The 11,619-nt window shown below is 44.1% G+C and overlaps 1 pseudogene; it reads right to left on the bottom strand.

Moving 5' to 3' along the window:
• Positions 1-1,359: 1,359 nt before the first annotated feature.
• LOC122925230 lies at positions 1,360-1,531 on the bottom strand (annotated as a pseudogene).
• Positions 1,532-11,619: the final 10,088 nt, after the last annotated feature.

Genomic DNA, 11,619 nt, shown 5'->3' with positions numbered 1-11,619 from the left:
AGAAGTGTTGTTGATGGAGGACATACGGAGCTTTTTAAGTCCTACGCATCGCCACAGCCCTTGGGGGTCCACCCTCAGAGAACGACTCGACCGACAGGTAGCAGACTACCTCGCCTTAACTGCAGATATTGACACTCTGAGGAGCGATTAACCCCTTGACTACTGGGTGTGCAGGCTTGACCTGTGGCCTGAGCTATCCCAATTTGCAATAGAACTTCTGGCCTGCCCCGCTTCAAGTGTCCTGTCAGAAAGGACCTTCAGCGCAGCAGGAAGTATTGTCACTGAGATGAGAAGTCGCCTAGGTCAAAAAAGTATAGATTACCTCACCTTTATTAAGATGAATGAGGCATGGATCCCGAAGGGACTGACAGTGGGGGATGCATTTGACTAAAAAAGGCCTAATCAGATGCCTTGGGCTAAAAATGGTCCACACGCTGATGTATTTAATCTCTGCATGCCAGATGACTTGCGTAACTACTCCGCCACCAACTAGGGTTCAAGCCACAATTTTTTTGTGCACTTTATGCCTGGAAAATATCAATTTTTCCAGCCGGCTGCAACAATACCAAATTTTTCGGGCCTCTGGTGCTGCACTGTGGCTGCAAAAAGAAAACAAAAAAAGGCACATACATGTATCAATTCCCCTTCGTGATCGTTACCTTGTTGTGGTGAAGGGGCTTGCGTATCACAATGAAGCGATCACCTCTATGAGTGTGTTGGCAATGGCAATGTTGGCACACCCCAGATGATAAGGTCATTTCTTCTGCTTCATTGTGAACAGACCAAAAGCGATCGGCTGGATAATTTTGCATAGAAAAAACATTAATTTTCTTTGTGATCATCTAAGGTGATCATTAAAGCCTACAAGGCCAACAATGGGCCCACACTGCAAAATCATTGTTTTCTGGGTCACTTAACTGTCACTGAACTACTTCAGCACGACCATAGGCTTTGAAAAACCGCCATCTCCCAAACGTGCGCACGAGCACAGTCATCGCTATACCAAGATTGACGCATAGAGGAATAAAATTGTAATAAAGTCATGAGTGTGTCAACTATTGACAACTCTTTGCTGTTGTCTAAACTCTATTCGATACACGTCCCCTGATAGGGGATGTAACAGGGATTAAACTGATAAGAATAGTACTACTTAACACACCACTCATATAGGGTGGCATAGTACATTGCACGGCGCACGTGCAGTGTGCCAAATTGGAAGTAATTGGACCAACCAAGCATCTTTTTCCATCTCCCAGTTCCTAAAATCTATTCCATACACCGGCCCCTGATAGGGGACGTAACAGGGATTAAACTGATAGGAATAGTACTACTTAACATACCACTCATATAGGGTATCACAGTACATTGCACGGCTCACGCGCAGTGCCATAAATTGGAAGTAAGAGGACCGACCAAGCATCTTTTTCCATCTCCCGGTTCCAAAAATCTATTTCATACACCGGCCCCTGATAGGGGACAAAACAGAGATTAAACTGTTAAGAACAGATTTTTTAAATTAAAAAAAAGGGAGGACAACCTCTGCGGAGCTGGGTATTTTTGGCCGCCTTCCTGAACGTTCATGCACAATGGCTGTAGGCTCATGCATCCTTTTGCAGAGGTGACAAACCTGGTCAGTCAAACCGAAGGTAACATCATCGACCTCATCCCATATGTGTTTTTTCTGGAGCGTGCCCTGCGAAGAGTGCTGGATCAGGCCGTAGATGAGCATGAAGAGGAAGAGTTGTGGTCACCATCACCACCAGAAGCAGCCTTGTCGTCGTCGATTGCTGGACCTGCGGCAACGCAGAGAGAGGAGTGTGAAGAAGAGGAGGAAGGTGGCTTTGAGGAGGTGGAATACCAATCACAGCATGCGGCCCAGGGGGCTTGTTGTCACCTTTCGGGGACCCTTGGTGTTGTAAGTGGCTGGGTGGAGGAAGAGACCTTCAATGACGTCAGTCAGGACAAGGAACGGGACATGGCTAGCTTGGTATCCAACCTTGTGCAAATGTGGAGTTTGCGGTTGTGCAAATGGTCTGTTTGCGGTGCGTTAAATGGAGAGTTTGGTCTGTCAGAGTTTGGTCTGTCACTGTGAAGCGGGCGTAACCCTTACACTACCTGATCGATACAACATCATACCTGATGTTTTAAAGCACTTTATTCCAAACAATTTAGGAATGTTAGGTGATTTATGCCCTTTATGGATTAAAACCTGACTCTGCGTCAACTACGTCATTTTCCATGGGAGTTTTGCCATGGATCCCCCTCCGGCATGCCACAGTCCAGGTGTTAGTCCTCTTGAAACAACTTTTCCATCACTATTGTGGCCAGAAAGAAATTTTAAAATTCGCCTGCCTATTGAAGTCTATGGCGGTTTGCCCGATTCGCCAGTTCGCGAACATTTACGGAAATTCGCGTTCGCTGTTCGCAAACTGAAAATTTTATGTTTGCGACATCTCTATTCTTAATTTGCGACCTTGTCTGCATCTGTACATGTGAGAAACACCCTTTAGATATTGCTGTGCTATTCTGGTATTAAAAAAACATCCATTTAGGGCAAAAGTCTTAATTTTGCAGCCTTTGCTGTATCTTTCATTGTGAGATACACCCTTTAGATACTGTTGTACTATTCTGCTATTAAAAAAACACTTATTTTGGTCAAAAATCTAAATTTTGCTGCCTTTGCTGCATCTGTCATTGTGAGATACACCCTTTAGATACTGCTGTGCTATTCTGGTAACACCCATTTTGGGCAAAAATCTTAATTTGGAGCCTTGTCTGCATCTGTACGTGTGAAATTCAAACGTTATATACTGTTTTGCTATTCTGGTATTAAAAAAACACCCATTTTGGGCAAAATACTTAATTTTCAGCCTTGTCTGCATCTGTCAGTGTGAAATTCAAGCGATATATACTGCTGTCATATTCTGTTATTAAAAAACCTCCCTTTTTGGGTAAAATACTTAATATTGCAGCATTTGCTGCATCTGTTATTGTTAAAACAAACTTAAAAATACTTCAATAATTTTCTGGGTTTTAAAAAACACAATTTTTTTGCAATACCCTCCATCTGGGGCCTCTGCCGCATTAGTCAGTGTGCAATTTTAGCTAGAAATACAGCTATAATTTTCTGGGTTTTGAAAAAACACCCATTTTGGGCAAAACACTTAATTTGCGGCCTTGTCTGCATCTGTACGTGTGAGATACACACTTTAGATACTGCTGTGCTATTCTGGTATTTAAAAATAAACACCCATTTTTGGCAAGAATCGTAATTTACGGCCTTGTCTGCATCTGTACGTGTGAGATACACGCTTTAGATACTGTTGTTCTATTCTGCTACAAAAAAAACACCCATTTAGGGTAAAAATCTTAATTCTGAAGCCTTTGCTGCATCTTTCATTGTGAGATACACCCTTTAGATAATGCTGTGTTATTCTGCTTTTATAGAAACACCCATTTAGGGCAAAAATCTTAATTTTGCAGCCTTCTATGCATCTGTCATTGTAAGATACAGCTTTTAGATACTGCTGTGCTATTCTGGTATTGAATAAACACCCATTTTGGGCAAAAATCTTAATTTGCGGCCTTGTCTGCATCTGTACGTGTGAAATTTGGGCGTTATATACTGCTGTCATATTCTGGTATTAAAAAAACACCAATTTTGTGCAAAATACTTAATTTGCGGCCTTGTCTGCATCTGTCAGTGTGAGATACACTCTTTAGATACTGCTGTGCTATTCTACTATTGAAAAAACACCCATTTTGGGCAAAATCTTAATTTGCAGCCTTGTCTACATCTGTAAGTGTGAGAAACACCCTTTAGATATTGCTGTGCTATTCTGGTATTAAAAAAACACCCTTTTTGGGCAAAAATGTAATTTGCAGCCTTGTTTGAATTTGTAAGTTTGAGATTCACGCTTTAGATACTGTTGTTCTATTTTGCTATAAAAAAAACACCCATTTAAGGCAAAAATCTTAATTTTGCAGCCTTTGCTGCATCTGTCATTGTGAGATACAGCCTTTAGATACTTCTTTGCTATTCTGGTATAAAAAAAACACCCAGTTTAGGCAAAATACTTAATTTGCAGCCTTGTCTGCATCTGTACGTGTGACATACACGCTTTAGATACTGCTGTGCTATTCTAGTATAAAAAAACCACCCATTTTGGGCAAAAATCTTAATTTGTGACCTTTACTGCAACTGTCATTGTGAGATACACCCTTTAGATACTGCTGTGCTATTCTGGTTTAAAAATAAATAAAAAATTTGGGCAAAAATCTTAATTTGCTGCGTTGTCTGCATCTGTATGTGTGAGAAACACCCTTTTTATATTGCTGTGCTATTCTGGTATTAAAAAAACACAAATTTTGGCCAACATTTTTAATTTGTGGCCTTGTCTGCATCTGTACGTGTGAGAAACATGCTTTAGATACTGCTGTGCTATTCTGGTATTAAAAAAACACACATTTAGGGCAAAAATCATAATTTTGCAGCCTTTGCTGCATCTGTCTTTGAGATACACCCTTTAGATACTGTTGTTCTATTCTGCTATTAAAAAAAACACCCATTTTGGGCAAAAAACTTAATATTGCAGCCTTTGCTGCATCTGTTATTGTGAGATACACACATTAGATACTGTTGTTCTATTCTATTATTAAAAAAACACCCATTTTGGGCAAGATCCTAAATTTGAAATATAAGGAGAGCGTCAAATAAGGGACGTGGCCCCGGTCGTGGTGCTGCTGGTGGAGCTCCTATTGCAGGGAGAGGATGTGGTTGATCTGTGCCAGCTACACGCATAAGTGAACCACCTTCCTCAGGTGCGAGTAGGCGCCCAAATCTTCAGCGGTATTTGGTCAGGCCAAATGCGGCTCAATGGTGAGGCCAGAACAATTACAGGCGATAGAAGATTGGGTTGCTGACAGTGCCTCCAGTTCCTTTACATTGTTTCCCTCTCAGTCTCCTGCTGAAAGATCAGAGTTGGCACCTGCAGCCGATGTCCATCAGTCTTTCACCTCACCCCTTGCAGATCAGCCAAGCAGTCTGAGTCATGCAGCAGTCTCTTCTGCTTTTTGAAGACTCTGCTAGCAGGGTTTCCCATGGCCATCCACCTAGCCCTTCCCCAGAAGGGGAAGAGATTAAGTGCACTGATGTCCAACCACTTATGTTCCAAGATAAGTACATGGGAGGACCATCGCAGCACGTCTCGGATGATGACAAAACACAGGTGCCAACTGCTGGGGTTTTCGAAAGTGTGCAGACTGTTAAGCAGAGCAGGGGTGAAGACTGGGTGGAAGATGATGTGGAGGACCATGAGGTTCTCGACCCCACATGGTATCAAGGTTATGTGAGTGACCTGTGTAGTTCGGAGGAAAAGGCGGTGGTCGCACAAAGCCACCAGCACAGCAGAAGAGGGAGCAGGGTGCAAAAGTGGAGCGGCCGTCCCTTAGACAGTACGCCTGCTACTGCCCACCGCAGCAAGGGACCGAGCACACCAAAGCCAGCGCTAAGGAGTTCCCTGGCGTGGCAGTTCTTCAGACAATGTCCTGACGACAAGACACGAGTGGTTTGCACCATGTGCAATCAGAGCCTGAAGCGAGGCATAAATGTTCTCAACCTGAGCACAAGCTGCATTACCAGGCATCTAAGTGCAAAGCACGAGCTGTAGTAAAGTAGTAGCCTCAAAAATCAAGAAAGGTCTCTGGCTCCTCTTGCTTCCTCTTCTGCTGCAGTCTTGGCCTTTTCATCCACCTCTGGAGTGACATTGCCTGGGTCACCAAGCATTTCCACAATGTCCCACGGAAGCGTTCAGCTCTCCATCTCCAAAACACTGGAGCAGAAGAGGAAGTACCCCCCTACCCACCCGCGATCCCTGGCCCTGAATGCCAGCATTTCAAAATTACTGGCCTTTGAAATGCTGTAATTCCGTCTGGTGGAGATGGAGAGTTTTAAAAGCCTTATGGCGGTGCCTGTCCCACAGTATGTCGTGCCCAGCCACCACTACTTTTCCAGGCGTGCCATCCCTTCCCTGCAAAACCAAGTGGGGGACAAAATCAGCTGTGCACTGCGCAACGCCATCTGTGGCAAGGTCCACCTAACCATGGATACGTGGACCAGTAAGCATGGTCAGGGACGTTATATCTCCATAACAGCACACTGGGTAAATGCAGTGGCGGCTGGGCCTGAGGCGGATAGCAGTTTGGCGCATGTCCTTCCACCACCGAGGATTGCAGGGCACTTCAGTTTGCCTCCTGTTGCTTCCTCCTCCTACACCGCTTCCTCATCCTCAACCGCCTCCTCATATGGTCAACTTCACCACCAACTTTAGCACAGCCAGGGGTAAACGACAGCATGCAGTTTTAAAACGTATCTGTTTTGGGGACAAACACTGCACCGTGCAGGAGCTGTGGATGGGCTTTGAACAACAGACCAATGTGTGTTTAGAGCCAGTGAGCCTCAAGCCTGGCCTGGTGGTGTACAATAATGGGCGAAATCTCGTAGCAGCTCTGGGACTAGCTGTTTAACGCACATCCCTTGCCTGGCACATGTGCTGAATTTGGTGGTGCAGAGGTTCCTTAGAAATTACCCCAATATGTCAGAGCTGCTGCAGAAAGTGCGGGCCGCCTGTACGTGCTTTCGGCATTCTCACCCTGCTGCTGCTCGCCTGTCAGTGCTGCAGCGTAACTTTGGCCTTCCCGCTCAACGCCTATGCAACGTGCCCACAAGGTGGAACGCCACCTTTCACATGCTGGCCAGGCTGTGCAAGCAGCAGCAGGTGATAGTGGAGTTTCAGCTGCAGCACGCACGGGTAAGTCGCTCTGCTGAACAGCACCACTACACCACCAATGACTGGGCCTCCATGCGAGATCTGTGTTTCCTTGTTGCGCTGTTTCGAGTACTCCACCAACATGGCCAGTGCCGATAACACTGTTCTCAGTGTTACTTTGCCACTATGCCGCCTTGAAAAAACGCTGCTGGCGATGATGGAAGAGGATGTGGCACAGGAGGAGGAAGAGCAATCATTCAAAAGTGGCTCTGAGGGTGGGTTCCTGCACCCACAAACGACAGGTACACAATTATCCAGCCAGGGCACAGTTCTGGAGGATGATGAGGTGGAGAATGAGGAGGAGGAGACAGATGAGGAGAAATCGTTTTCACAGCAGGGTGGCACCCAAACCAGCTCATGGCCATCACTGGTCCATGGCTGGGGGGATACAGAGGGCACAGACGATACACCTCCCACAGAGGACAGCTTTTTGTTGCCTCTGGGCAGCCTGACACACATGAGCGATTAAACACTGCAGTGTCTCCGCAACGACCGCCGAGTTGCCCACATTCTAACTTGTGCTGATTACTGGGCGGCCATGCTGCAGGATCCCTATTAAAAGAACAACATACCATCCTTAATTCAGTCACTGGAGCGTGATCGTAAGATGCGCAAGTACAAGCGCACGCTGGTAGACACACTGCTGGTGGCATTCCCACGTTTTGGCGGGGGCACAGTGGAAGCACAAGGCAGAGGAAGAGGACGCCAACGCAGCTGGGGCACCACCAGCACCTCAGAAGGCAGTGTTAGCATGGCCAAAATGTGGAAAAGCTTTGTCAGCACGCCAAAACAACCAGCCCCACCAGCTTATATAGAACGTCTTAGTAGAAGGCAGCATTTCAGCAACACGTACTGAATGACGGGTCTGCCCCATTCAAATTCTTGGTCTCCAAATTGGGCACATGGCCTGAGCTTGCCCTTTACGCCTTGGAGGTGCTGGACTGCACTGCAGCCAGTGTATTGTCAGAACGTGTGTTTTTTTTTTGCACAGCACGGGGGCATTATCACAGACAAGCGCAGCCTCCTGTCCACAGCCAATGTGGAAAAGCTCACGTTCATTAAAATGAACCAGGCATGGATCCCACAGGACTTGTCCATACCTTGTGCAGAATAGACACATATACTGGCCTTAACCAGCCATTGTTATACTACAGCGCAATTGCTCATTGTTGTATTTTGGATATGTCACACTCTTGTGGAGTGTACCCTAATAAAAAAAATAATAATAATTTAAACCAAAAACCAGTGTTGGCTATCTCGTCTTCCTCTAACTCAGCTTCCACCTACACAGCTACGTCTACCGCCTCCTCAAACTCCTACTCCATATGGTCCTCCACCTCATAAATCAAGTTTATTTTTTTAATTTGTACTTATTTTATTTTATGTTATTTCACTAATTTGTCTGTTACATTTTCAGGTGAAAATCACCAATTTTTGGGTGTGATATATCCCTGCTCTACCTAGTAGACAGGTAACATTTCACTAATTTGTCTGTTACATTTTCGGGTGAAATTCACAATTTTTTGCTGTGATATACCACTGCTATACCAAGTAGACAGGTAAAAAAATGTCATTAATTTGTCTGTTACATATTTGGATGAAATTCGACCATTTTTGGCTGTGATATACCCCTGCTCTACCTTGTAGACAGGTTAATAAATTTCACTAATTTTTCTGTTACATTTTTGGGAGACATTTTACCATTTTTGCCGTGAATAGACCCCTGCTCTGCATAGGTGACAGGGAATTTGTAAAATTTGTCTTTAATTGGCCCTTTCATTAGATCCCTCTGCTTTAATAACTTGTCCCACATTTCAGCTCGATCACATTGCAGCCATTGACCTCCCTTGGATGTGGTATCCCTTTCTTACATTCCTTCTCTGGCATGGAACCCTGATTCACCATGGTAGGCCCAGAAAAGAACATCGAAAGTTGATAGAGAAGATATCCAAATGGATCGTGGACGTCACGGGGACGTGCGATCAGGCAGAAGTTATCTAGAGTCAACAAAGCGGCAGCAGGGCCTCTCCTGTCTAACGTTTCCAAATCGAAAATACCCCAGTAAAATTCCCTATTATATTTTATTAATCATTCCAATAACAGGGCATCTTAAGATTCCTCTATTGTTATTTATCATCACTACCTCCTGAGTAGGGATTGGGTAATTGCCGCGAGCCCCCTCCTTTCCTTCAATACTTCCATTTTAATAGCTTCTCCTACATTTCAGCTCGATCACATTGCAGCCATTGACCTCCCTTAGATGTGGTATCCCTTTCTCACGCTCCCTCTCTGGTGTGGAACCCTGATTCGCCGCTAACCGTGATCAACATGGTAGGCACAGAAAAGAACATCGAAAGTTGATGGAGCAGATATCCAATTGGATCGTGAACATCACAGGGACGTGCGAAATGGTGGGGCAGTATGTTTGCACACGCCTACCCGAACTGACTGATGGGTCTGCCCCCTGCAACTTCTGGGTCTCCAAATTGGGCACATGGCCTTAGCTTGCCAGTGTATTGTCTGAACATGTGTTTAGCACGACTGGAGGGGGTTATCACAGGTTATATTTCCCAATGTTTTTGGGTGTACCCTAATTTAAAAAAATTAAAATAAATGTAAAACCAAAAAGCAGTGTAGGCTACCTCCTTCTCCACTGCCGCTTCCACCTACACCGCCACATCCACCACCTCAATCTTCTACTCCATATGGACCTAGTCCTCCGAGATCAAGATTTTTATTTTATTTTTCTACATATTTTATACGTATTTAAAATCATTTCCCTATCCCTATTTATTTGCAGAGCACTTGCTATGCTCTTAACCACATTTTGATGCCATTTGCAGCCCTCTAGCTCTTTCCATGACATTTTTACAGCCATTTTAGTGCTCCAAAGTTCAGGTCCCCATTGACTTCAATGGGGTTCGGGGTCAAGTTCGGGTCAAGTTCGGGTCAAGTTTGGGTCCCGAACTCGAACTTTTTTGCAAAGTTCGGCCGAACCCGAACTTCCAGGTGTCCGCTCAACTCTAGTCCTATATCCAACCTACCTATATGATACCTAAAAAGTCAGAAAACCAGTAAAATCAAGCAATACACTGTCTAATATCGCACTCTTTATTCAGCCCACTCGGTTGAAGAGTCCCTAACCTATACATCCATTCGACTTCTCGTCTATTAATTCTAGCCACAGGGTCACCGCATTGGACCTTTCACACTCTCCACCCCCATAAATCGCAATCCTCTAGTGTTCTTCTGGTGTAACTTTTTAAAGTGCAAAGACACACTATGCGTCTCTAGACCTTTTCTTATGTTGCGGATGTGTTCTTGTATCCTAGTTTTTATACTACGGGTGGTTCTCCCAACGTACTGGAGGCCACACAGACTCTCTAGTACATATACGACATCAGTATGGTTGCACAAAAGATTACCTTTTATTTTGAACTATTGATTTTTACTATTGGAGTACACTACATCAACTGTCCTCATTCTCTTATTAGGTGCCCTATTTTTACATGGTATACAAAACCCTCACCAGAAATACTTAGTGCTCAAAAGTTCGGGTCCCCATTGACTTCAATTGGGTTCGGGTTCAAGGTCAAGTTCGGGTCCCGAACTCGAACTTTTTTGTGAAGTTCAGCCGAACCCGAACATCCAGGTGTAACTCTACATATAACCATTATATATTGTGTTCACAGAAGCGGAAAAGATAATATGCCTTTAAGATTCATTATATGGATGTGAGTTAAACTCAATGACAAAGCAGAAACAACAGAAAACATAGAGTTAAACTGTTGTTGCTGGGCAGGTGTCTAGACCAATCACAGCCAGCCTCACACACAGCAGGAGTATTGGCCAATCACAGCCAGCCTCACACACAGCCTGTGTGGGAAATTCCCTAGCAGGAGCTGCTAAAAATCATTTTTCACCAGAGAGAGGAGCTGAACAGACATTCACTCCACTAAGAGCTGTGTTTTATGGAAGCAGAAAGGTGCAAAATAGGTATTTAAAACAGTTATATAATGTTCTTACTGTTAATATAGTGATTAAAACTGTATAATGAACTGGTTATATGTAGGTTTACTTACAGTTCCACCAATTGCAAACTACAACGTTATTGCATACAACCATACATGATCGTACTCAACCAATCTGCAAATAGTTACTGCTAACTGCATAATGCAGTCCTCTAGCCCTTTCCATGACATTTTTACAGCCATTTTAGTGCTTAAAAGTTTGGGTCCCCTTTGACTTCAAAGGGGTTCAGGTTCGGGGTCAAGTTCAGTTCCCGAACTCGAACTTTTTTGTGAAGTTCGGCCGAACCTGTTGAACCCGAACATCCAGGTGTCCGCTCAACTCTAGTCATGATTCCTCCCTGCTTAAGTTCCTTGTGAGCCTATGACTCATTGGCCCACAAGCAAGAAGCAGGGAGGAATCATGTGTTCAGATGGAAAAAATTACGAATATTCTAAAAACGAATATATAGCACTATATTCTATAGTGCTATATATTTGTTTTTGACCCACTCCTGTATTGATTCCATTATATTCGCATATTACGCGGTCATCCACTTGCCGATTTTCGAGTGAAAAAAAAGAATGTAGAATATAACGAATATTCGAATTTGCAAATATTCTACAAATATTCTACAAAATATTTGCGAAATATCACGAATTCTAATATGACCCCTACTGCTCATCACTAATAATTAGCACCTTTGTTTCTTTGCTCATATGGATTGCCTTGTGTTAGTTCAGAAAGCCTAGGTATTGTACTGAATTTGCAGACTTGGGAGGGG

The sequence above is a fragment of the Bufo gargarizans genome, chromosome 1 (genome assembly GCF_014858855.1).
Source record: "Bufo gargarizans isolate SCDJY-AF-19 chromosome 1, ASM1485885v1, whole genome shotgun sequence".
Classification (NCBI taxonomy): domain Eukaryota; kingdom Metazoa; phylum Chordata; class Amphibia; order Anura; family Bufonidae; genus Bufo; species Bufo gargarizans.
This window is presented reverse-complemented; position numbering and strand designations above follow the sequence as displayed.